This window comes from Grammomys surdaster, unplaced genomic scaffold (genome assembly GCF_004785775.1).
Source record: "Grammomys surdaster isolate TR1022 unplaced genomic scaffold, NIH_TR_1.0 372, whole genome shotgun sequence".
In the NCBI taxonomy this organism is placed as follows: Eukaryota; Metazoa; Chordata; class Mammalia; order Rodentia; family Muridae; genus Grammomys; species Grammomys surdaster.
In genome coordinates, this window is record NW_021604791.1 from 8081389 (window position 1) to 8108681 (window position 27293).

The 27293-nt window shown below is 43.6% G+C and overlaps 1 pseudogene; it reads left to right on the plus strand.

Annotated features, from left to right (window-relative positions):
- Positions 1-20773: 20773 nt before the first annotated feature.
- Positions 20774-21697, plus strand: LOC114632269 (annotated as a pseudogene).
- Positions 21698-27293: the final 5596 nt, after the last annotated feature.

Sequence of the window (27293 nt, forward strand, 5' to 3'; positions counted from 1 at the left end):
GAGAGAGAGAGAGAGAGAGAGAGAGAGAATCCAGAAGAGGGCCTCTGATTCTCTGGGGCTGCAGTTACATGTGAATGCAGCAAACTGAACTCAGGCTGTCTGGAGGAGCAATAAGCACTCTTAACTACTGAACTATCTCTCCCACCCCCATAAAAGGATATTTTAAATTTTATATTGCATATGCTCCCTTTTTAAAGCTGAAAGTTGACTTTTCAAATTAGTATACTTTCAGTGCCCTTCAAAGATTTCATAGGCCCTAGATTGTGCTTATAGTTGATATATAATGCCCCTGACCTTCAATCATGATCTACTTTGATGTGTGTGTGTGTGTGTGTGTGTGTGTGTGTGTGTGTGTGTGTGTGTGTTGTGGGGAGAGGATGTCTTCAAAGTAAGAATGTTGCAAGTATATGAGGAGCTTAAAAGAAGCACAACACAGATGGGATGCAGGCAGGCCCAGGATGAGGCACCTTGATAAAATTTGAGAATGGATTGCAGAGTTCACTGGAAACTGGGTAGATAGGCAAGACCTGAGTCAGTGAACCTGTGGAGTGTGCTGAGACCAGGAAGTTCCTGGAGACACAGTATGGACAAAAAAGAGTATTTTAGTTAGAGTTTTATTGCTGTGATCACAGCAACTCTGTCCTAGCTCGAGTTTCTGAAACCTCAAAGCCTACTCCCAGTGACACACTTCCTCCAACAAAACCACACCTCCTAATTGTGCCACTCTCTATGGGCCTATGGGAGTTGTATTTCTTCAAACCACCACAAATGGCTAATGGAAATTTAGGGGAAAAGGGATTAACTCTGAGCCAATGAGATCTTCCCAGTTGTAGGTCAAGTTGGGGGCCTCTGCCCACCTCTTGTTCTTGCCGCTAGCTGTACATCACCCAGGGAAATGGGCTTCCACTACCAGGTGAGGGGGAAGTCAGGTGCTGAATACCACACATTGGTCATTTATTTATTATAGAAAAATAGCTCTGGAGGCCCCGGGAAGTTGATGTCTGTTGAGAATTTTTCTCTGCTTGCAAGAAGGCATTCTGAATATTACATCCTCCCAGGGTAAAGGAAGCCAAGTCCTCACAAAAAGGCCAAAAGGGTAAAATCCTTCCCCAAAGCTTTTCATAGGCAAATCTATCCCATTTGTGAGGATGGAGGCCTCATGACCCAGACATGTCCTCAGGGCCACACCTCCCCACATTGTTCTGGTAGGACTTAAGCTTCAATATGGGTTTTATGGAGAAGGCAAAACATTCAAACGTTTTATCATGGATCAGAAGTTCAAGGCCAGGCTGAGCTACAAGAATCAGAAGAGTAGAGCCCTCAAGATGTCAAGATCTTATTGATTCTATCAAGTAACATACACAGGAAAAAAACCTCTCTAATACTGATCTCCAATCTGAGAGATGGGGCATCCTTGCTATCTCTTCTAAGATCTTTTGCCAATGTGAACAACTGGACAGATGCCTTATTACTCTCTGGGGCGCTTTTAGTCTCCTCTTCTCAGACAAAATAACTAAGGGTCAGTTAATATAACTGACCCCAAGCCCACATGACACAAAGGACCTATTTGTTGAGGTCTTTTGATCTTGTTCTCAGCCTCAAATGGCTTGTGGTTAGTTCAGCAAAATTCACCTTAAAAGCCAGGATATTGAGGATTTTCATATGTTTTGATTTTGGATAAACCCATATATAGTTTTTATTACATACAAAGCATGGATATTTCCCTATATAAAACTACACACTCATCATAAAATGCCAGCAGCCTGTCACCCATGTTACTGTCATCTCCTTTTTACCAAAGGGATAAAAGAGAAGCAGGGAGACGAAGGAGTAGATATGTATAGCTTACATGAATTTATGGTACCTGGAGTGATACTGTTCCCCACAAGATCCATAGACTAGTTAACAGAATCCCAGGGCCAGGCATGGAAAACCTCCTTTTGAGTTGTTGATCAGAGAAGTCCAAGTGACTTCCAAAACAAATGTAGATTATTGATGTTGCCCTTGGCTGCTACTCAGAATGTGAAGGTAAGACTCTATTGTTAAGGGTATCACACTTTGGATACAGGACTGGAGGAGTCAGGTTGGACCTTTCCTGGAGACTTCCTCCCTTAGAACTGATTCTCATAGGATCTGAAGGGGCTATGCAAGCTGCCAAGGGAGAAGAGCAGTCAATTGTCCTCTCCAGCTGTGAAGCCTATGGACCACAACAATGACTAGCACATAGACATGTACCGAAGGCTGCAATAATGGTAATTCTATCTTGGGAGTAACCAACAAGTAAGTAATTTTACTTAAAGCCTGATCAATGGGAAGGAATTCAAGCTGGCACTGTCAATGGAGCCAACTACCTGTGGTTGGCTAGAAGGTCATGGACCCTAGAGGAGAACCAATCATTGCCTCTTTTCTAAGCTAGTATAATTTATAATTACATTCTAAATATTTATCCTTATACCCAGAGATAAATGTAGATCTCAAGCCTCACCAAAGAAACTTCTTTCTGCAGTAGATGGAGACCATTGCAGAACTTCCAAACTTGTCAAATACAGAGAACAATCAATCATGGGGTGTCCAACCATAATTGATACATCTACATCACAACTTCTATACCCAAGGCTCAAAGAACATTTTAGCAGAGGGGACAGAAAATTGTCAAAGCCAGAGGACCAAGAAGTCTGCATACACACACACACACATGGATATCCATCAATTCAGCTGTACCCTAACACCCATTCAGCACCTGCTCCTCCTCTGCACCCCCCAGGCCTTTCTAGGTCATGGTAACCACACTTTGATTCTCCACTTTCACTAGATGAACTTATTAAGAATCTCATTACATTGATGACCCATTACTACTTCTTGACCTATGTAAGCCATGTTTGCTGTGTTCGTTTATTTACTGATGAACACTCATGTTGATTCCATGTCTCTCTTATTTTAAATAGTGTCATGATAAGCTCATGAATGAGGTGGTTTGATTTATTTTTTTATATATTTTATTTTCTCCCCTTTGGACAAACACCCACTTTGAGGCTTTCTGGCCTACGGAAGTTCTATTATTTCTCATTTCTTGGGTTACATGATAGACTTCCATTCCCCACAAAGAGAATTTGATTGATCCCATGGCCTGCTCAGACTGTGGGATTGGGGAAAATGTGGTCCTCCAAAATCCAGGAAGGAGGAAAAAAATGGTGGGCAGCAAAAATAGGACCATTTACCTAGCACCTGGGGTCTCATGGCAGACGAGTATGGCTGTATACCATCGCTGCTGCACGAAACTGCTAGACACACATCATTTTGCTTGGACCACACCTATTCATCTGACCCTGATTCATCTCTTTTCAATCCTGATGGTCTGCGGTTGATGCTGTTAGCTTCTCTCTTAGGGCCTGCCTAATCAATGAGCTGCCACATAGATTTTATTTCTCTTCCTGTATTTGGTCCCACTTCATTTCATAATCACAAATGACTGAATGGCATCTTTCTCTAAAACCCCTTTTTAGAATTTAAAGATACTACGGAGTAGGCAGTGTGAATATTGTTTCTGCCGTCCTGTGGATGAGCAAGCTGGGGTGGAGGTCAGCTCAGCCATAAAGTGAAGAAGAAGCAGGTTGTTGCACTCAAACCTGGGACAGCCATTTTGTTAATTCCCCAAAACAAATAACTCACTGTGTTAAGCAGGACTCAGTGGAACCCAGCTCTCTACCTGGTAGCCCTTCCAAACTCTTCCTATTTCTACTGCTAGGTTTCCGGAACTCTTCAGAATTCCCAGCAGAGTGTTGGTTAACTTAATATTCACACTCTTTTCCTTCTCTTTTTGTCCCTCCAGCCTTCTTCCCTTCTTTTCTTCCTGACAGGTTCTGGCTGTGTAGACTATACTTCAAGCTTGTAACCCTCCTGCCGTGGGCTCCCAAGGGCTGTGACCACAGGAATATGCCATCATGACTGACTTGAGTTGAACATGCAATCTCGCATCTGTAGCACCTCAAATACAATCACTCTACTGGATCATCTCTAGGGTAAACTACGGCACACGTGTTTATTTCAGGGCGTTCAGAGTATTTTATGTTTTCCTTCACATGGCATTCTTTGTTTTCAATCCCTTTGAAAAATAGCAGTCACAACTGACTCTGGGAAGTAGGATCTAGCTGTCATTCTGGCATCTCTCAGCTAATACCCACAGCTACACATGTTTCCTTTAGCCCTGGTAGGAAAGTCCATTTGTCAACAGCAGAGGACAGGTAGGTTGTTCCTACTCGTCTCTTCCAGCCTCAGTCCCTACTGAGTTGGTCCCTGTGTGCTGATTTTCTAAACTCAGTGTCTTACTAGATGCAGCATGGGGTTGAAGATGCCAGGGGGTCCAGCTGGAGTGGGTCTTTAATGCTTTGCCAGGTCATCTGGGAATTATCTCAGAGATTCCTTTAAGGCACAGTCTTGGGAGTGGAGACCATTTCTGGGACACACCGTAAGTTAAGCTACTTTATAAAATGTCTATGGACTCATTCCATTCATTTAAAGATATTACCTACTAACTACATACTAGATAATATCTACAGAACTAAGAGGACAATTTAAATTCTAATCTCTTAATTAATACTTGTATGCATTTAGCTGTGTGTGTGTGTGTGTGTGTATGAGAAGGCTGACAATTTGTTAAGGTAGGAGTCACAAACGTAAATGACTCTATATTCCAGGATAAAGTGAATAAAGGGACGAATGACATTCTAAAGTTTATTTCAAACTTGCTTGGTTGTGAGTTAGAACTGCTCATTTTAATAGTGGAGTTGGGTTGGGTGTAGCTCGCTGGTCCTTCCTCGACTTACCTGGGCTTGCTCATCTGGCTTTACTCACCAGTTGAACAGAATGGTCTAAAAAGTCTTCACTCTCTGCAGTCACACTGGACTGCCTGCCAAACTGCTGCTGCTTTCCTGGTGACCTGCAGAGACAAGCTTGCTTTGCTGCATGGTGGTCCCAGGGCTCTCACAACCAGAGATGACAAAGCCTCATGTGCAAGCATTTGTCAAGCTCCTGCTTTTATGTGTCTCATTGACCAAAGAGAGTAACACGGGCCAGCTCAGTGTCACGGGAGCATGGAGAGGACCACCCAAGGGCATGAATGACAAGAGTATGGCCTGCTGAAGTCTTCCCTGCTGTACCCTACCCAGATGTCCTCTAATAAGAAGTGGCAGAGAACACGGGCACTGGGTGCTCACCTCTTCCACAGGTGGCAGAAGCCACCCAGCTCTGGATCCTATGAGGGAATGGAGACAGGTTCAGTCAGGACTCAATTCTGAACTTTGAAGAAAAGCTAGAAATAAAGAGTTCTGTGTTCGTTCTTGTATTTAAAACTCTGTAAGTTGGCGCCCGAGGTCTTAGAGAACTTATTTGCAGAAGACCTGGAGTTGATTCTCAGCACCCACATCATAGCTCATAAGCCTCTAACTCCAGCTTTAGGGGTCATACACGCAGGCAAAACGGCCATGCATGTAAAACAAAACAAAAACTACTGTAAGTAAATGCAACATTTATAAACCTCTGAGGTCAAACCTGAGCACTCTTGTGGGCTGGATTTGAGTTGGGAGCCCACAGTCTTAAATGCATCTGCCATCAGGGGTGGGGCAGCATGGTGTGTGGTACCAGCTCTTAAACACTTGGGATTTCAGACAGCAAAAGGACAAACATCATCAGAGAGGATGGCAGACTTAAATTGTGCCAACTAAATTGTGCTTAACTAAGCAACTTTATAATTCTTTTTTTGTTGTTGAATTTCTTCTGTATTTCTTTTTTTGATATTTTATTTATTTACAATACAGATGTCATCCCCTTTCCTCATTTCCCCTCCCTAGAAACCCTTATCCCATCATTCCATCCCCCCTCCTCCTTTTTGTTTTTAAACCATTTTAATTAACGCAAGTATTAAGGTCAGTTCTAGGTTGAGGGACTAGCAATACAATAGATGCAAATAGTCAAGGAACAAGCAAGACAATAAACACAAATAGTCAAAGAACAAGCAAGGCAATAAACAAAATTCTGTGAACACTCCCATGATCACTGTTTCTAAGGGCTTATCAGGATGACCAAAATATCTGAGCCTACTTCCCTGTCCTAGCCCAAAGCCACAACTTTATAATTCTATGATTTTTTAGAATAAAAGGAGTCAAACATCCCAAAATATCAACAGCAGACTCAACATATTAAGTTTATAAGAACAGATTCTCTTGTTGCTTTGACCAAATACCCAACAAAAGCAATTTAAGGGAGGAGGGTCTTGCTCAGGAGCTACTGTTTATTGAGGTGGGGAACACACAGAGGTGGCAGACTGCTCACTTACTTGGCAGATTGGCAAGCAGAGAAAGGGGAATGCTGGGACAGCTGGTTTCCTCCATTTTCCTTTTTACTGAGTCTGTACCCCAGCCCACACACTGCTGCCACACACATTCCAGGTGGGCCCTTCTTCCCAAGTCTCTGGAAATATGTCCAGAGACATGCAAAGCTGTGTTTCTCTAAGGCTCGCGACATTTCTCCATTCAATCAAGTTGACAAAAAAAAAATTAACCATTATATGAATCCTAAAAAAAAAAATAAAAATAACCTGAGAAATCACAAAAATTCACTGTCAATGCATAATTTTAAGATGAAGACAGACACTTGGAACAGCATGCTCTTTGTTTCTTTGACTTAAGTGGGCTTTATTATATAGTAATGTTTGAGGCCATCATTTGCTCTAGGTTCTTCTCTATTACTGCGATCAGATGCTCTAACCAAGAGCGACGTTCACGCGAGCCATGGTCCGGCCTTGAAGGGAGTCTGGCAAGAGCTCAAGCATGAACTTGGAGAAGAAGACATGGGGAAACATTGCTGACTGGCTCTTAGGCTTACGCCTCATCTGTGAACTCTCTTGTATAGTTCAGGTCCATCAAGGATGGCACTGCACGTGGTGAGCTGGATTCATCTGCATCCATTAACAATAAGACAGTCTCCCAAGACATGCTTACAGGTCAACTTGATCTGAGCAGTCCTTCAATTGACACCCTCTTCTCAAATGATCCCAGGCTGTGTCGTATTGATCGTCAAAGTTTACTAGGACATCAGCTAACCCTAACTTAAGAAGATAACTCTGTACACACGATATTATATTCTCCCATATTATTTAAATGCTATCTTCAACAGTAGATAATGCAGAATTAAGGAAATTGTTATATCATTCTTCTTTTTCTCATTTTCTTCATGAGCTAATGCGAGATGAGTCAGGCATGTGGGCTGAAGTCGGATAACTACTGCTGTGGTAGAGGAGTGAACACTGGAGTTAGTTCTATCTGAATTTTAACCTTGTCTTCATCTTTTCTGGCTTTGGACAAATTTACAAACCTCTTTGAACATGAGTTTCCTTGTTTAGAAAGTGACATCACGTCACGAATTATAGATAACACAGATTGTCTGGAGATACCAGGCACGTGATACTCAGGCATGGTTGTCACAAGATATTCTTAGAGTCATGAGGATTTGGTTCATTTATTTTTGTGCAGCGCAGGAGATTCAAATGGCCTGTCCCATGCCCAGATGCTGAGGGTCACATACCCAATGCACAGTACACTCCTCTCAGACATTCATCTTGATAAACATTTTACGGTTTGTGACCTTCAGAGTCCTTCTTGAGGACCACTGCTGTAGACTAGTGTACCAGCAGCAAGGACACGTATCTGCCATTCCTGTTTGGGACACTATGTCACAGGCCATCTCAGGACTACTTTGCTTTAAAAGGTTGCATATCACACAGACACTTTAAAGTCTTGTCTATCATCTGGATAAGGTGAATGCCCTTGACTGTTCGAAGTTCACATGGTGAACGTCTCAGTTCTAATGCTTTGCTTCTCTGCTGGTTGGAGCACTGGGGGAGTCAGTGTTGGGACCACACCAAGCAGCATCCTCAGAGATGCACTCGGCTGACTTAGCCTCATGGGAAGCTAAGCACATAAGAGCTCACCGCTCTTTGTGTTACTTTCTCATCACTACATCAAAACATCAGAGAGCACAGATTAATGGGTCTTGGGTGGATTTGGGCTCGCTCACTGTTTTTGAGGTTTCACCCCACAGTGTCTTGGCCCCATTACTTTTGGACCTATGTATGGTGAGGAAGCGAATCATGGTAGAAAAGAAGGACAGAAGAAAGCTGCCACAACATGGTAGCTGGGAAGCTCAGTGAGCAAGAGGATGGGTTGGAGATAAGACATACCCATCAGATGCATACATACAGTCACCACTGCCTCCAACTTGGTCTACCTCTGGCTTGTCCACTCAGCTGTGAGCTTATTGCTTGATTATTGCATAAATGAAGTTAGAATTCTCCCCTCCAATTACTTCTCAAAGCCATCAGCTTGCAAGCAAGCTTTTAAGGGTCCAGGGCATGTGTTAAAACCATGACATGAATCTTTCAGATTCTGCCATGTGCAAGATGGTATCCTAAAAATGAAGACATAGCAGAGAACCAGAGTTAAATCAAATAAGGTGATAGGTTGTCATTATAACATATGCACCACTATTGCACCCATGGGTGTGTCTTGCCATATGCATTATTGTGGTTCATGACATTCATGGTGGGGACACTGCTGATGACTTTTTTTCTCTCAGTGACCTGCACAGTACCTTCCAGCACTATGAAAGCTGACCAGCAGGGACAAGTCTTCCTGGTTGGTGGCAATGTGATTTCCCCTTGTCCTAGGCCAGCACCATCAGGTTCTATTAAGCAATCAAGAACAATGACAATAGTCTGTACAGTTTGGTTTTTGGAGGGGATGAGTGGGGGAGGAATCATTTCTAAGACATCTCACCTGATGAGCCCACTCCTCCAGGTCACAGGGTCCTCCACACATGAGCATTGCTCTGTCTTTGCTATGCACCCCGCTTGGCATTCATGGTAACTGGCTGAACCAATGAATGACTCTATTCTTCCAACTCAAACTATTATCCCCACCACCACCGTCCTTTCCATGTTTTTATGGCTTTATTGCTACCTGAATTTGGTTGTTTAGTGGTTGCTTTCCCCAACAGGAAGGAAGCCGTAAGAACAAGGACATCTCCAGTCTTTTTACTGAGCTTGGAGATTGTGCATAGCAGAAGCTCAATTCGTGGATGGCTCTAACACCAAAGATGCAGCCTCCATTGGCTCTTATTGGTCAAGTCAGGACGTCTGTTCGGGAGATCCCAGCATCATCTCACAGAGGAGAGACCCTGTTCTGGAAAGGCTTTTGCCTGGGCTCTGATCCTTACAACTCAGTCTATGGAGGTTTGCCAAAAAGATGCCTAAGTCATCAGTATCCTGTTGTGTCCCCGTGGCTTTCCTTCTGGTACCCGACTTAAAGGTGGAGCCTGCAGAAAGGGTGGAAACAGTACACACAGTCCCCAGAAGCTGGGACTCGGGTCCATTCATTTCAACAACCTCTCTTTTAATTGGCTATTTACAAACTGTTGAGTCAGACATCCCACCCTGCCTCCTCCATCGGCTGGGGACAGGGGGAGATGTGGTTTATATTAGTGCCCTGGAGAAAGTTCATGCCCTCTGGGAAGAGCGTGTCCACGAAATGGCAGAGTGATTAATGGTTTGTTTATAGCACTGACATCCAGCCTGTCAGGACCCTTCAGTGGCCTTTGATGTAAAACACACTGAGAGGCCCTGGGACCTCCTTATCTCCTCTGAGGAGAGAAATCAGAAATGAAGGATGGTGGGCTGGGGCTCAGAGTGCTGGCCTTCAGGGGTCTGAATGGTTAAAACAGATAAGGGCCAGTGATGGGGGGCCCGAAGGGGACCTAGAGGGTGGACAGTACTCAGCAGGGACTCCTGTTGTCTTATCTCTCCCTCCTTCTCCCCCTCGCTTGTCTTCCCTTAGCACCCTCAGGTCTACAGAGCTTCCTCAAGGCTCACAGACTAATGATCTCACAGGTTCCACATCAATGTCACCAGGAATAAAGTGATGGACATTTTATTTCTGAGGGCCAGTGGGTGGGCAGTAGCAAAAGCCTAGTACTGAACCATTAATGATAATTTAAAGCTCTCTGGAGCCTGCTTGAAGGAGCCATGTTTCTTTAAGAGAACAGAAGAATCTGAAATGGTTCCCCAGTTGCCCAGGCCAGGGCATGGAGTTTGAAAACAGGCGTCCTATGGGCTGAGTCCAGCTCACAGCTGTATTTTGTTTGGCTGTACAGAGAGGGACAACTTTGTAGCTGTTGCCAGTGTTTAACAATGAGATTTCAGTTTCACATAAAAGTTCAAATTCCTTCTGTCTTCTGAAGACAACAGTAAATAAAACACTGGAGAGCTGAAGTCACCGGGCCTGTACTCCCTCACAGTGATGGGGACTGAAAAGATGCTGGCCTCCCTCAAACGAGAGCAGACCTGTGTCCACTGTCCCCACCACATGATGTGCTGTGACCACTGTATTGTTGGTTGTTGCGATTTATCCCTGCAGTTGAACTGTTTCTTTCAGTCCTGGCTTTGCCATGCAAATTTTTGGTGAATTATTTAATCTAAATTATTTGAATCAGTAAAAAAAACAAACCAAACCAAAACAAAAATACCCCGCCATTTTGTTACTACAACGAGCCAGCCCAAACTAACCTAACAGGGTCACTGTGATGTTTATAAGAGACGCCATTAAGTGCTTAGCTCAGTGCTGGTATTGTCAAATGTCTTCAGTAAGTGCTTGTAGCTGTGCTGGAGGCAGGCATGCAGTGAGACCTTCCATTAAGCAAAAACACTCTTGAAGTCACTTCTTGATTTTAAAGTTGTCATTAAAAAAATGTGAACATTTTAGGAAAGCCATTTCTGATGATCCATTGACTTCTCAATATTCGAATGCAGGACCGGGGTCTGGGCATTCCAGAGTATCTTTTTTAGATTGATTTTAACTATGTGTATTTAATGTGTGTGTGTGTGTGTGTGTGTATGTGTGTTTGTTTTTGAGCTATGGTAATCTCTTTATTTCATTGGGTCATATGGACATATTTAACATTAGTTTTCTATCCATGTAATATTTCACTGTAGCACATAGTTTTCTTTTTTCTTGGATATTTTATTTATTAACATTTCAGTTGTCATCCCTTTTCCCCATTTCCCTTCCCTAGAAACCCCCTATCCCATTTCCCCTACTTCCTTTTTGCTTTTATACCATTTTAATTACATGCAAGTATTAAGGTCAGTTATAGGTTGAGGAACTAGCAATACAATAGATGCAAATAGTCCAGAAACAAGCAAGACAATAAACACAAATAGTCAAAGAACTAGCAAGGCAATAAACAAAATTTCATGAACATTCCCATGATCACTGTTTCTAAGGGCTTATCAGTATGATCAAAATATCTGAGCCTACTTCCCTGTCCTAGCCCAAAGTCATTTTCATGTCTGAAGCCTATTTCCTTGTTCTAGCCTAAGATTTAGATTCCTGCCTGAAATTACTTCTTTGTATCTGTGCTTGGTTTTATGCACATGAGTGAATGTACTCACAGAGGCCAGGAGAAGGCACCAGAGGAGCTGGAGCTGGAGTTACAGGTATTTGTGACACTGTCTGACAGGTGCTGGGAGCTGATCTCTGGTCTTCTGAAAGATAAGTATACATTTTTAATTGCTGAGACATCTTCCCAAACGCTAATTAAAGAAACTCTGAAGCTGAGTGTGAGGGTTTATGCTTGCCATTCCAATACTAGAGATGTTGAGGCAGGAGGATTGTCTTAAATTCAAGGCCAAGGCTAACCTTTGGCTACATGGTGAGTTCTAGGCCAAGTTAAATCACACACACACACACACACACACACACACACACACACACACACAGAGAGAGAGAGAGAGAGAGAGAGAGAGAGAGAGAGAGAGAGAGAGAGAGAGACTTTTCCAGAGAACACTCACATGTTCTGTGCCTTCTAAGGCAAGAATATGAGACACACTGAGAACTTGGAAAACTTCCGTTCTTGCTTCAGAATGGGTCAGTAGTGTGTCAGCTATGCCTGCAAGTAGACACAAGAGGATGTAGTCTATAAAGACAGCATGGGAAGATGATTTCCTGCAGCCCTCTGGCTGTCATTTCTAGTCTCCTGTGGAATAAATGAGGAAAAGGTGACCTTCAGTCCATCTAATGAGTCATAAGCCACAACGAGACACTGCTGGCCTCAGACCTGTGACTTCCGGCAGCTTTCTGTTTGTCTTCTTATTTTGTAATGCCTCAGCTGCTTCTTCTCAGCCGGTTGCTTGCAGCCTGGGAATCCAGAGGCAGAGCTCGCTGCAAGGTGATGCATACATTGTTACAATTGGTCTTTCCTGTAGCCACAGCGCCAAGCATAGATGCAAGAGACAGACGAGTTTGTTTGGAATCAGATTCACTCTAAAATGATTGCCAACTCTTAATGATTTCCCCCCTCTTCTCTACTATTTCCCTGGCAGAGAAAGCCCAGCACTTCTGGATGCAGGCCTCTGGCATCTCATTTTCCATTGTGCCTTGATGTGCCTCAGCGTGTATGTACCAGTTGGAATACTCGGGCTGCACGCAACAGATACATTGTATATACTTCTATCGTCTCATCTGCCAGGAAGTCTGGCGGTGGGTTCAATTCTCACCAAGTTCGGAACCTTTTGTAGCTGAATGGGTTACATCTCCAAGGGTGACCACATCAGAGGCCCATAACCAAACCCTAGGAATAGAAAGAAAACAGTATGCCCATACAACACCTTGCTCTGAGCCCCAGGTAAAACTGTATGTTGAAAAGTAGCTGGTGGTTCACAGATAAGAGTCCTTGACATGAACTTTTGTTCCTGAGACTAGTAAGAAAAGAAGAGCCAGTCAAGAGTATGTTGACATCTGTCTGGTGAAAAGGAGAGAGAGTCCCTGAGCATCTGAAGTGTGACAGAGATCATAGGAGACTCTGGGCTATAATGGCACTGGATGCCAACAGAATGGCCAGGGCTGCAGAGATATGCTCTGTGTTGGATGGAATGAAGCTTTGATGTCCAGAGATGTAGCTAGCTCATGGTGTCGGGTCCCTTTCTGGAAAGGGTCTTAGGGTCAAGAACTAAACATACTCTAGCTGGCTTCATAGCAGCATCCATGGACAAAACAAATTCTCAACATGGGGAAACCAAACAGTAGAGATGATACAAGGGACGGTGCACGTTCTAGAGGGACAGAAGATGAGAGTCTGTGCTGACGCTCTCTGTTTCTCTGTCTCTCTCTGCCTCTGTCTCTCTGTCTCTGTATGACTCTGTCTCTATCTATCTCTCACACACAAAATAGAATTCTATTCAGCCATCAAACATAATGAGGTTTCGTATGATCGAGTTGGCCTCATTTCAGAGATGATGGGATGGATTGACAATTTTAAATCAACAAATGTAATATATTACAAGAATGGACTTAAGGATCATCGCAGTGGATATAAAAAAAAGTCATTTACCAAATCCTATATTCCTTCGTGATAAAATCTCTACCCCCAAGAAGCTTGAAAGAGAAGAAATGTATCTCAACATACTAAAGGCTAAATATGACAAACCAATAGCTAGCATCATGCTTAATTAAAAAAAAAAACTCAAAGTATTTCTACTAAAACCAATTTGTCCATTGTTATTCAATATAATGCATGGCCTTACCTACTGTTTCTTCTGTAGTCAAAGGAAGGAAATAAGAGGGACAGCAATAAGTAAGTCAAGCTTTCCTTATTTGCAAGTAGAATTATATACAATGATGACTCTAAAGACTCTGCTAGGGACTGGAGGGCTGTTCTTGGTTAAGTGAGAACAATGTTGCTACGGAGAGAGAGTTTATTCTTCAGCACCCAGATCAGGGGGCTTGCAACTGCCCACAGCTCCAGCTCCAGGTGATGCAACACTGTTCTGGTCTCCACAGTGTACTCCCTGTCCCCTCACCCCAATGCACACATGCATGTATGCATGCATAGAACTCCTGATTCAATAAACACTTTCATCAAAGGGCTGGGACATAAAATATCTTTGCTATATATTAATAACAAACGTGTTAAGTAGGAACCCAGGACACAGACCTCTAAGTAACTGAGAGATCTCTGTAATAAAAACTTTAAAACAGAAGAAATTGAAGAAGACACTAGAAGATGGAAAGACCTCTCATGCTCAGGGATTGGGAGAATTAATGTTGTAAAAATGGATATCTTATTAAAAGCAATCTATAGATTCAGTGAAATCACCATTAAAATTTCAATGCCTCTCTTTATAGAAATAGGGAAGTTAATCCTAAAGTTCCTATGGAATCACAAAAGATCCCATATATCCAAAGAACTCTGTGTATAAAGAATAATGCAGGAGATATCACCATACCTGACTAAGTTATACTACAGACCACAGTAACAAAAATAGTATGGACTGGCACAAAATCAGACATGGAGGTCAACGGACTCGAAGAGAACCCAGACACAGAGGAGATATCCAGCCACAGCCACCTGACTTTTGACAAGCACGTCAAAAATATATGCTGAAGAAGAGACAGCCACTTCTATAAATTGTGCTGGGAAAACTAGATCTCCACATGCAGGAGGCTGAAGCCAGAGCCACGTCTCTAATTCTGTACAAGCATCAACTCCACACAGATCAGATGCTATAATGCAAAACCCAAACCTGCTGGTCAAAGAGGGAGGCATTTCAAGATATAAGCACAGACTATAGCTTTCTGCATAGGACTTGAGTTTCTCGGGAACTAATGCCAGCCACTGCAAAATGGGATCCAGAAATCAAGCTTCTGCACAGAAAAGGAAATTATAAACTGAGCAGAGACACGGTACAGAATAGGAAAAAAAAACTTTGCTAGTTATATGTCTGATGGAGAATTTATATCTTATATACACAAAAAAACCTCAGAAAATCAACAATCCAATCAATGAGTAGGCTATGAAATGAACAGATAATCCTCAAGAGACAAATAGCTAATAAACACGTGGAAAAACTCAGCTCCACGGCCAATAACTGTCAATTACTAAGAAAACAAATAACAAATGCTGCCAAGTGTGTGCACTGAGCAACCAGAGACCAAAACCCAAAACTGTCAAGCGAAGCACACTTCTCTGTATAAGCAGATTCATCTCAAGTACTCTCTTTGTTATAGTACTGGAAATTTGACTAACACAAGGTTCGTGAAAAGTAATAAGAGAACCAAGTTTAAGTCCTCAGCACAAAGCAACGCATAGGGCAAATGTCTCAATTCAGCCGTTGTATTCTTTATACAGACTTCAAAACAGCATGCTGCGTGTAATAAGTACATACAGCTGTATCTGTCAATTAAAATAAATACACAGTATTCGGTGTGTGCATTATGTAGTTAGTGAACACGCATGTTCACATGCCACAATTTGTGTGTGTGTGTGCGTGTGTGTGTAGGTCAGAGGACAACTTGTGGGAGTTATCCTTTTTCATCATCATTATGTGGGTCTGGGGGATTGAATTTAGGACATCTATCTTGGCACTAAGTGCCTTTGTCTGCTGAGCAAGAGCCTATGGTTGCTGCACCTTAATAACTGCTGAATACTCTTTAATAAAGTTTGTGTCTACTTGTGAATGGGGTTTCATTTGAGAGAGAGAGAGAGAGAGAGAGAGAGAGAGAGAGAGAGAGATTTAGTTCACACGTAATTAACTACAAGGATGTGGAAGTGACAGATGGAGCAGTTTGTCTTTCCTTGGAGGCTCCGATGACAGACAGAAACTGTGGGTCCCCTCCTCGGTGTGTTAACTACCTTTCCATTGTTGTGACCTAATATCCCACAGAAGGAAGTTAGGAAGGAGGAGTTTATTTGGCTCATGGTTTCAGGTTTTACAGTCCATCAGAGCAGGGAAGACATGGCAGCTGAATTCTGAAGTCTCTGATGACTTCATTCCATATAGAGCCAGGAATCAGAGAGAGACATGAACCCTATCTCTATCTTCTCTGTTCTATGTTCCATCACTGTCCTTAGGGGATTAGAGGGTCCTTTACAGTCTCACCCCCAAGTCACCTCACTGATGTAAAAGTCCATAATCTAATCTATCCTCAGGGGATTAGAGTGACTTAGGAAAGCAATCTGGGCCCACCAGCTTGGGACTCAGGATGGAGCCTTCCCCCTCACTCATTATGAAGGCTGATAGACTAATAATTCTGTAACATATAAGCATTTCATACGAGCCATTCCTACATCCTGTTCCTAAGTTTTTATCTATGGCACAGAGAACTGAGGTTTTTTTCTTTTTCAAGATTATTTTATGAGTACACGGTGGCTGTCTTCAGACACACCAGAAGAGGGTATCAGACCCCATTATGGATGGTTGTGAGCCACCATGTGGTTGCTGGGAATTGAACTCAGGACCTCTGGAAGAACAGTCAGGGCTCTTAACCGCTGAGCCCTGTCTCCAGCCCACAGAGTGAGTTTTGAGAGCTGCACAGTGTGTGGTTGTAAAAATGTAGTTCATTTTGCTGGGTTTGGGATAGCCTTGAGACACAAAAAGGGTAAGCCTGTGGTCACCGAGCATTCTAAAGTTCTGGGTAGAGGGTCCTCTTACAATTTCATTCCCAAGTCACCCTCACTGCTGTAAAAGTTCACAATTCTGTAACGGAAGAGTTTCAGGGGTCATGGAGAGATTCTGTCCTTAATACGACTCAAAGCTCCATTTTGTCAAGGAACAATCATGAGTCTCTATGAGGAGGTCAGCACATTTCCCCACAAAAGCCCAGATCCTGGAAATGTCTGAGTAATACCAGTATCATGCCTTCACGGGTGAAATAGATTCCTATCCGGACCCTAGGAATGCAGACCTCCTGATGTCAAACACTTCATCTCCTACGGGTGCTTTTCTTGGTAAACTACTCAGTTATCTCCTTCCGTGGCCAAGAACAATCTTGGTCTGAAGCATCCAGCTTTGCTTTCCAGTCAGGAAGGGTGGTGCAGCTTCGTCCTGTCTGACACATGCTGAGTCACTGTTGCTCTAGGGAAATCACTCCTTGCTATTGTATTAGAATATGAGTCTGGTAGCAGGGGTCAGACTTCAGTTCAGTTTGCAAAAGCACAGTGGAAAACACTCATTTTGTTAAGCATGTGGTTGGATATATGTATATTTCTTTATTTGTTTTGTTTAGAACAGTGTCTTAAATGGAATCCAGGCTGGCCTTAACCTCATAATCCTCCTGCCTCAGCCTCCCAAGTGCTCTATTTTGTCTCTCTTTTATTACACTATTAGACTAAGAACTGTCAAGGAGGTGGTTCTCAAAGGTCCAAGCATGAAGAATTTATGAGAACTGGAAGCAAGTTTGCAAGTAAGGGTATATCAAGGCCTTGGTTAAGTTGTTGTTGTTGTTCTTCTTCTTCTTTTTTTAAATGTATTTTTTATTTAAAAAGTCAAAGTTAGCATACCAAGTGATGATTTCTGTCATTTTGTCACTATATGTGTATTGAACCACCTCTCCCACTGTCTCCTTTCCTCTCTGACCCTGTCCTTGCTGTTCTTGGTCAGAGGAGTCAGGCATAAAGGAGTCTGAAGGGGACAAAAGACAGGATCACACCCAGGTCACTGGCAAACAGGAGCAGGCTGTGTGAGGCCATTCTGGATTGTTGTCACTGGGGGTGAGGGGGAGAGGATCCCTTCCCCAGTACACACTTATATGAATGAGAGAGATAATTTGATGGACCCTATGGTCAGTTTACTATGGTTGTTTGAGTGTCAAATGTTCAATGCTTGGTCTCCAACTGCCGGCACTGTCTGAGTTTGTGCAGAGGTGGAGCGTTGCTGAGGGGGTGGAGCACTGGGAGCGGACCTGGCAATCTTCAGCCTGGCCCCACCAGCTCCTATGGTCTCTGTTTCTGGACTACGACACAATGTGACCAGCTGCCCCTCACTCCTGTCGCCAAGCCTTTCCCACCGTGAAGGCTTTATCCCCTCAAACTATGGGCTAGAATTAACCCTCTGTCCTCAGTAGTCAGCAATACTATCTTAGCAAAGCAAATGATAGCGCAGTTGGGATACACCATCCGTTAGAAAGTCAGAAGCACAGTAATTGGGGTTTGGGGTTCTGGTCATGGGATCCCACTGCTACACATTACGAGGGTGAGGGTGACCGCTGACTGGCCCATTCACCCAACAAGCGTGTGACACCTTGAAGGTTCTGGGGCAGGAGATCGTGGTTAACCAATAAAGGGACTGTCTACTCCCAAGGGCTTGCTCTACAGTCCAGCAGGGAGCTCTGGAAAATAATAGTAGAATTGCAAAGAGAACACAGACCAGGACCGGCCAATGGGGCTTCCCGGAAGGGCCAGGAGAGGCTTCCCGGAAGCCTCGATGTCTATGTAGTCCATAACATAAAAAGATGAGAAGCAACCAAGGAGGCAGAAGCAGTGGTTGAGGGTAGGAAGGATTTCGTCAGAGAAAGGGCTGACGTAGAGAGTGCTGTGGGCTCTGGATAACTAACTACAAAGGAGCGAGCTAAGGCTGCTCAGAGCAAGTTGTGGGTGAAGTTGAGCGAAGGCAGGTCGTGCAGAGCCCACAGAGCGCATTTTAATGGGACGGGGTTTTCATCAGAGAGATACGGGAGATACTGAGGCAGCTTGAAAATGGCGGGATCCTTAATTAGACCTGGAGACCTTCATTAGACCTTGATTAGACCTTACACCAGCCACTTGTTTGGGGAAGGTGACCGTGATGGCTATTCTTGGTTGTCAAACTTGATGACCTCTGCAATTAGAACCCTCCCCCCACCATGGAGGGACACACCAGTGAGGGACTTTTGCTTAATTTGAAGTGGGAAGATCTACTACTTCTAACTGGATCTCTGAGGAAGAAAGACACACATTTAATCTAGGCCTTTTTTTTTTAAAGATTTATTTATTTATTTTATATGAGTACACTGTAGCTGTCTTCAGACACACCAGAAGAGGGCATCAGATCTCATTACAGATGGTTGTGAGCCACCATGTGGTTGCTGGGATTTGAACTCAGAACCTCTGGAAGTGCTCTTAACCACTGAGCCATCTCTCCAGCCCCCAATCTAGGTCTTTTGATGTGGGAAGACCCACCTCTCCAATAATCCACGGCTTTCTCTGGAAGCCTTTATAAGAACAGAGAAGAGGGAAGCTTTTGTTTTTCTTGCTTGCCCTCTACTTGCTAGCAGGCCCATTCTTTGACTATCAGTAGAGCCTACTTCTACGTGCTGGTGTACACTGAGGACCAGCTGAGACTCCAGTCTCACGGACTGAGCAACTACTGAATTCTTGGAGCTTCAGTTCAGAGGCAGCCATTGTTGAACTAGCTGGACCACAGCCTGTAAGTCATTCTAATAAATTCCCTTTCTATACAGAGAGATTCATCGTGTAAGTTCTGGTACTAAAGAGAATCCTGACTTTAGAGAAAGAAATACAGAAACAAGTAGTGTGTGTGTGTGTGTGTGTGTGTGTGTGTGTGTGTATGTGTGAACTCAGACATCTGTCCATACTTTCACCATCATAATGAAGGCAAAGGTGCATGTACCCACCACCTCTGAGAACTGTTTCTTTTTGTCATTATGAAAACGTGTAACACGGGATTCACCTCTTCCCATGTCTTCAACCGTACCATACAGTATTACCTTTAAGTCCCATATTTAATAGTAAATTTCCAGAACTTTTTCCTTCTTCACAACTCAAACTTTCTATCTGTTGAGCAGGATCTCCTCATTGCTCCTTCCTGAAGCTCCCAGGAAACACCACTCGACTCTCTGCATCCACGAACTGTGCTGTTCAGATTCCTTCTAGCCATGCAAGCTTTAGCCTTCCGCAGCCGGCTTACGTCATTTAGCATCATGGCCCCTCGGGTTCATCCACGTGTGAGAAATGGCACCATTACATTCTTTTCCAGGCCTTAGTAGTATTCCATCACTACAAGATTCACTCTTGGACCATCACAGCGCAAGGGGTAAAGAAGCAGGGTTCTTCTGTCAGTTCAGGGAGGTGGAGAGGGGGTTTGATGGGGATAAGAGAATGGGGAGGAGTTTGAGTCCAGTTGGCTTGGAAGTTGTAGTATTCTTTCAGTGGAACTGTGTCCCAAAATATCTCTCTATAACAAATGCCTGAGATAACCAGCTAATACCTGAGGATGCTTCTCACTGGGATAGATTGGTCCAGCTGCTTCTGAGCCTGTGGGGAGGATGTGGTGGAGTCAAGCCACTTTGAAAGGGTAAAAGGAAAAAGAAGGGACTAGGGCCCTAGCATTCCCTTTGAGGAATGTCCCCAGTGTAGAAGAAGTCTGAAGTTCTTCTACAAGTTTCTCTGGAACGTCCTAACCACCTCCCACCAGGTCCACATCTGTAACACGTGGGTGCCAGCTATACAAAGTGAGCACAGAAAGAGTTGTGCCCGAGTTTATTTGTGGGCACCCTCCAACAAGGAGCTGGCTGTAAGCTATTTTGAGAGAGAATATTGGTGTCTGTGTGACTCTGAGCACTTCTGGGGGAAATAGGAGGCCATGGGAGCCCCTGTGCCATGATTTACATAAGTGTGTGGTCAATTGTAGGACTCTGACACACAGATGGACAGTTACTGGGGCCTTTGTCCAAGGATTTGGTGAGCTCTTCGAGGAACTGTGCAGAATGATGTAACAGCACACCAGAAACAACCCAGTATTTGCAAAAGCAAATGGCACCCCTGAGCTAGCAAGCACCAGAGACAGCAACTTGCTTAATATTTTAAGTAGGTCTTGAAGGAATGGTTGAAGTCTTAAACTTGCCATTAGAGAGATAAATTATATATGCTAAGAAGAAACTGTTCTCTCCTTTTCCGGCTGGAACCATGGAGGCTGTTCCAGAGAAGAAAAAGAAGGTTGCCGGTGTGCCAGAAACCCATAAGAAAAAGGTTCCTGCTGTGCCAAAAACTCTTAAGAAGAAGGTTCCGGCTGTGCCAGAAACCCTTAAGAAAAAGCGAAGGAATTTCGCAGAGTTGAAGGTGAAGCGTCTGAGGAAGACGTTTGCCCTGAAGACACTCCGAAAGGCAAGGAGGAAGCTCATCTATGAGAAGGCAAAGCACTATCACAAGGAGTACAGGCAGATATACCGGACTGAGATTCGGATGGCCCGGATGGCAAGGAAAGCTGGGAACTTCTATGTGCCTGCAGAACCAAAATTGGCGTTTGTCATCAGAATCCGAGGCATCAATGGAGTAAGCCCAAAGGTCCGCAAGGTACTGCAGCTTCTTCGCCTTCGACAGATCTTCAATGGCAACTTTGTTAAGCTCAACAAGGCTTCCATTGACATGCTGAGGATTGTGGAACCGTACATTGCATGGGGGTACCCCAACCTGAAGTCAGCAAATGAGCTCATCTACAAGCGAGGCTATGGCAAAATCAATAAGAAGCGGATTGCCTTGACAGATAATTCCTTCATTGCTCGGTCTCTTGGTAAATTTGGCATCATCTGCATGGAGGATCTAATTCATGAGATCTATACAGTTGGGAAACGCTTCAAGGAAGCAAATAACTTCCTGTGGCCTTTCAAATTATCTTCCCCACGAGGTGGAATGAAGAAGAAGACAACTCACTTTGTAGAAGGTGGAGACGCTGGCAACAGGGAAGACCAGATCAACAGGGAAGACCAGATCAACAGGCTTATTAGACGGATGAACTAAGGTGTTGCCCGTGGTATTTTTGTAATCTGGTCAGTTAATAAACAGTCACAGCTTGGCAAATTTGAAAAAAAAAAAAAAAAAAGAAGAAACTGTTGACGCAAAACCACACAGTTCTTACCTCAAAGGGAATAAAAGGATAGTTTATGCTGGGATAACCATAGCCTGGGGACTATGGAGCTCGGTTATCCCAGATTCCAAGGTCTCCTGAAGTTTTATAACGACAGAACAAAGAGAGTTATAAACAAAGAAACTTAAAACCTACTTTGGTGGAAACGTCACAGAGGCAGGTGGTTCAGGGAAACTCTCTGTAGCCCTTAGATGCTCTCCATCAGAGCCCTTAGCTGTTGGCTTGTTGGGAGCTAGTGATTTGCTCAGTTAGATCTCAAAGGTTTTTATCTGTTTACGAGATGGTAGCTCCAGACGCAGAGATGGGCAAGGAATGTCTATCAGGGGGATAAAGTGAACCTAAGACAAGTTGTAATTAGGCCCTGGACCCGAAACATTCCAACCCCCCATGTCACTTCAGTTCTAACCAGTCCATCAGTCGCTTCTGATCCTTCTCAGAAATTAATATTCACAGAACATATGTTGGACAGGCCTTGAATATCTGAAAATCATGAATGGTTGAGACACACTTTATTTATTTATTTTTTTTTTTTTTGGTTTTTTCGAGACAGGGTTTCTCTGTATAGCCCGGGCTGTCCTGGAACTCACTCTGTAGACCAGGCTGGCCTCGAACTCAGAAATCCGCCTGCCTCTGCCTCCCGAGTGCTGGGATTAAAGGCGTGCGCCACCACCGCCCGGTGAGACACACTTTAAATGGTAAACTTCAAATTACATTTGTGTGTATGTGTGTATGTGTGTGTGTGTGTGTGAGAGAGAGAGAGAGAGAGAGAGAGAGAGAGAGAGACAGAGAGACAGAGAGAGAGAGAGAGAGAGAGAGAGAGAGAGAGAGAGAGAGAGAGAGAGAGAGAGAGATGCAGTCCAGGACATGTGTGTGGAGGGCAGAGGGTAGCTTATGAGAACTGGGTCTCTGTATCCATTATGTATGACTGGTGACAGGTGCCTTTACCCATTCAGCCATCTTGCTGGTCAGTTAAATGATCTTTTTTTTTTTTTTTAGAAAAAAGGTGATACAGTAAAATTCTTAATGCATTCCTCTCAAAGTACTCTGTAGAAACAGCAAAACAGCTCTGGGTCCGTTTGTCTTGCTATATGGGGCTTTGGGTGGAAAGGTGTGAGAGAATTTTACTTTGCTGATGGATATTAAAGGGCCACAGGTCAGGCCTGGAAGACTTTCCTGAAATCTTTTATTGTCAAGACATTCTTGCAAATCACCTCAGCTTCTACCCACAAGGATAGAATGGGTGGTTCACGTGGAGAGAATCAACAAATGATAAATTAAAACACCCACCACTCACATCAGAAAAAACCTAACGTCTGCTATGAATCCCTGAACAGGGGATGGTTTCAATGATTCTAAGTGAACAGGAGGCATGTTAGGAAGCCGAGGAAAGAGGAGAATGAATTTGAAGCCAGACTAGGTTACGAGTCCTGAGACTGTCTTGGAAAAAACAAATAAACAAACAAATACAAGAACTCTAAAACAACCAGATGAATGCAGGGAGGTTAAAACCAGAAGACAGAATCTAATTCCCGAGACGGCTCTTCCTACAGAATGAGTGCTTATTTCTACATACTGATTTTGGATTTTGAGTGCAAGTGTGCATGCAAGCGTGTGTGTGTGTGTGTGTGTGTGTGTGTGTGTGTGTGTATACAGAAATGAAGCAAATATCTCCCTGCTCTCTCCCACTCCCTAGGGACTGGTTTAATTAAGTACTTAGCAAACGTAGACTTTCCTGGTAATCTCAGCTTGTGGGTACAATTGGCATCTGGCTTTTACAGAAAAGCTTAGGAACTCGTCTGAAGTTACCGGGCTGGGAAGTGGGAAGGCGGAGGGATGCAGATCCAGAAAGGCAGGCTCCAGGGCATGTTTCAAAACTGCAGGCTACATGACTTCTTTGATGAAGTGACTCAGGGCCTAAGGAGATGCACAGGAAGGCACCAAGTCAGGAGTTCAGGTTTTATGGTGTTTTTACTTACCTTGGGTCACACACACTTAGCAAGAGCAGCTTTTCAAAGCCTGCCTGAACTACATGTCCAGAACAGGAGGTGCAGATGACCACATCTGATAGGGATCCTGTGACCCCTATACCCACATGCTCTCTGCTCAGGGGTGGTCCGATTTAATCTGCCATGGCAAATCAACCCCCTACCGGCTTCTCCTTCTGGTGGACGGTGAGTGGGGGCTGGGTTTGCCTGAAGCATCAGGATATCTTACTGGCTCAGGGTGACAAAGAGGAACTCTCTTTGTACCATGCTCAGTTACAAAGCATACTACATGTTCTAGAAAAGAAAAACAGCCGTAAGAGTAAGTCGATTCAGTACACACACACACACACACACACACACACAGGTACCACAACATACATATATATATATATATATATATATATATATATATATATATATATACCACACACACACCACACACACGAAGACATACACCACCCCCATTTCCACTCCCACACATAAACACACATCACACACACTGGCACACCACACACACACATACCGCACACCACATATATACACACATACCACACACCACACACACACACATACACACACATATATACACACACACACACACATACCACACATACACATACCACACACATGCACACATACAATACACCATTTCCATTTCCACCTCCACACATATACACACACATCATACACACCACATACATACACATACCACACACTCACATACCACACACAAGCACACATACAATACGACACCCCCAGCTCTACTCTCACACATACACACACACATTACACATGCAGACACAGATACACATACACCCCTCATATCCTTCACTCCCCCACACACCATATAACTCTAGACGACACACACACACACACACACACACACACCTGGCTTCCCAGCAGAACCAGAATCTCCATGAACAATCATTTGTGCAGAGGCCTGTGGGACACTGCTGAGCTCGGGATCAGGGCTGAGAATCCATGAAGAAATGGCTTTGGTACAGAGAAGGCTGCAGCTGACCCTATAAATCACAACCTTGAGACACAGGGCTGAGGAGGAGACATGGTAGAGCACCTTTGAATGGAGGTTTATGGGTAGACAAAGTACTTACCAAACAGTAAATTTCACTGTGTGTCTCTGGGACACATAGAGGGTGAAACTGTTAACACTGGAACAGATCGGTACACGACCCACGAATGTGGCACTCCTTTAGATTTTAGCTAGAGCAGCTAAACATCTATCTGACAAAGTCCCCAACACAATACAGGTTTTGGGGAAAAAAAAGTGTGTCTCCATTTGTTTTTATTGAAAATATTTTTTACACAATATGTTTTGATCATAATTTCTCCTCCCCAACTTCTCCCAAACCCTCCTTACTCCCCACCTCCTCAACCTCAAGCTGTTTCTCTTTCTCTCTAGAAAACAGACAAGCAAGAAAACAAACAAAAAATCCAAATAAACCAGAGTTTAAAAAATAACAAAGAAAGAAAACCACAAGAAATACATAGACAAGGGGACACACACGCACACGAAACCCATAACAACACAAAAATCAGAACATAATTCTATATATAAGCAAAAGACCAGTAAGACAAAAATAAGCCCAAACAAAACAATATGAGACACAAAGTCTACAAAAATATCATTGAGTTGGTTTTATGTTGGCAGTCTACTACTGGGCACGGGCCTACCCTGAAGTGTGGCTAATAGAACCAGTGAGATTCCCTCGGAGAGAATGAATTTTTCCTTTGAAAGTAGATGTCATTTGCAGGTAGTTTCTTGGTAGGAATGGGACTCGTGTCAGCATTGGGACCATGTCTGGCTTGAACCTGTGCAGACCCTGTGCACAAGTCCCCAACACGATACAGTTTTACGAATGTCCCTCCTCACGTGGCCTATAAGCTCTTTCAACTTGTTCTCTCTCCTTATTTTCAAAATGCTTCACAGTTAAATATTCTCACCCTATTCCTTTTCGTCTATTAGGTCAGGGCCAAAACCAACCAACCAAAAAACCGCTCCCCCCTCAAAAAAACCAAACAAAAAATAAAACCTCAATGTTTTCCTCTTGAGAAATTTTAACGTAAGAAAAGAAAACTATACAGATAAATTTCTCTAAATCACAAAGTAGATGGTTTCTCGTTCCTTTAGCTGACCAGTTTCTTTTATATGAAATAGAATCATGAAAACCTCTTTTAACTTAACCCATTTCCCATTGGTTTTCCAACCTTATGAAGAATTTTCCTTTATTTCTTTTTGTAAAAGAATTTAACAATTTCTCCTCGGAAAGGGGTAAGTTGTGGCGTCTAACCGTCGATTTAATCAGTTCCTAAAAGAAGGCTTTGGTGGAAACAAAATTTTAAATGGTGTTTTTAATCAAAGGGGCATTATTTGAAATACAACTTCTTATGGCCACAATGTTACACATAGCAGACCCGCCAGGTTTGGAGTTTTCCAAGTGACAGCCTGAAAAATTTAACTTTGTGGCCTGTACATTTAACCCCACTCAGCTTTGAGTAAGAGTCTTGAGCGTTCACCAGGCATCTGTAAAGACAAGCATTTGCCTGTAAGGTGTGTGGAACCTCTGTTGGAGAAGGGAACGGCCACAGTGTTGACGCTGTAGCTGCTCGTCTGCATTTCCAGATGTGGAACCAAGCGTCAGCGTAAATTTCTCCACATTTACTCCGAGTGAAGGCTTGGCTGGCCTCACCGCCAGGAACACACAAGGAGCTGGCGCCGAGGCAGCGGCCCTCATCCCGTGTGAAAAGCTGGGCTTGGGTCTCCCCCAGAATCTAGTGCTCATGCATAGAAACCAGCTCCCAGGAGGCAAAGCCTAGCCACAGTGTTGGCAGTTTTGGAGCCCCGCTAGAAGTCCCAAGAAATGCAGGGGTAAGGGGACAGAGTGACTGAGAGAAGATGCCACCTCTCTCACACACACACCTTAAGTTCTGCCTCAAGATTCGCTGAAATATTTAGGTTTCTTCCAGAACGTCTTGTACTGTAACCACATATTTTTATATCACTGGTTTTACTCCCTGGTGTATCTTTTAATTTAATTCACTATCCCCCTGTTGGAAATCAAGCCCTTCTCTGTTTGTTTAACATGTGTCTCTCTGTGTGTTTCTTGTGCTTTTTTTTTTCCGTCCTGTTTTCTAAAGAGAGAAAGGAGGACCAGACTTGAATGGGTGGGGATGTGGGAGGGTCTGGGAAAAGATGAAGGAAGGGGTCTGTGATCAGAATATATTGTATGACTTTCCAGTTTAAAAAACGAATAAACAAACAAACGAACTGCAACTAACAGTTCTGTGAATGTGTAAAACGTTTTGTGGTGTTTCCTGTTCTTCCAAGTGTGTCTTCCAGGGAGACTTATGTGAATCACGGAGTAGGGCCTCCTTTGGCTGTGAAAAGCCATTATCAAACTAGAGTGGTGGGAAAGAAGGAAGGGAGGAGGGAAGGAGGGAAGGGGAGGGAAGAAGGAAGGAAGAAGAAAGGAAGGAGGAAGGGAGGAGAAGGGAGGGAAAGGGAGAAGAAAAAAAGGAAGAAAGAGTGAGGGACAGAGAAAGGAAGG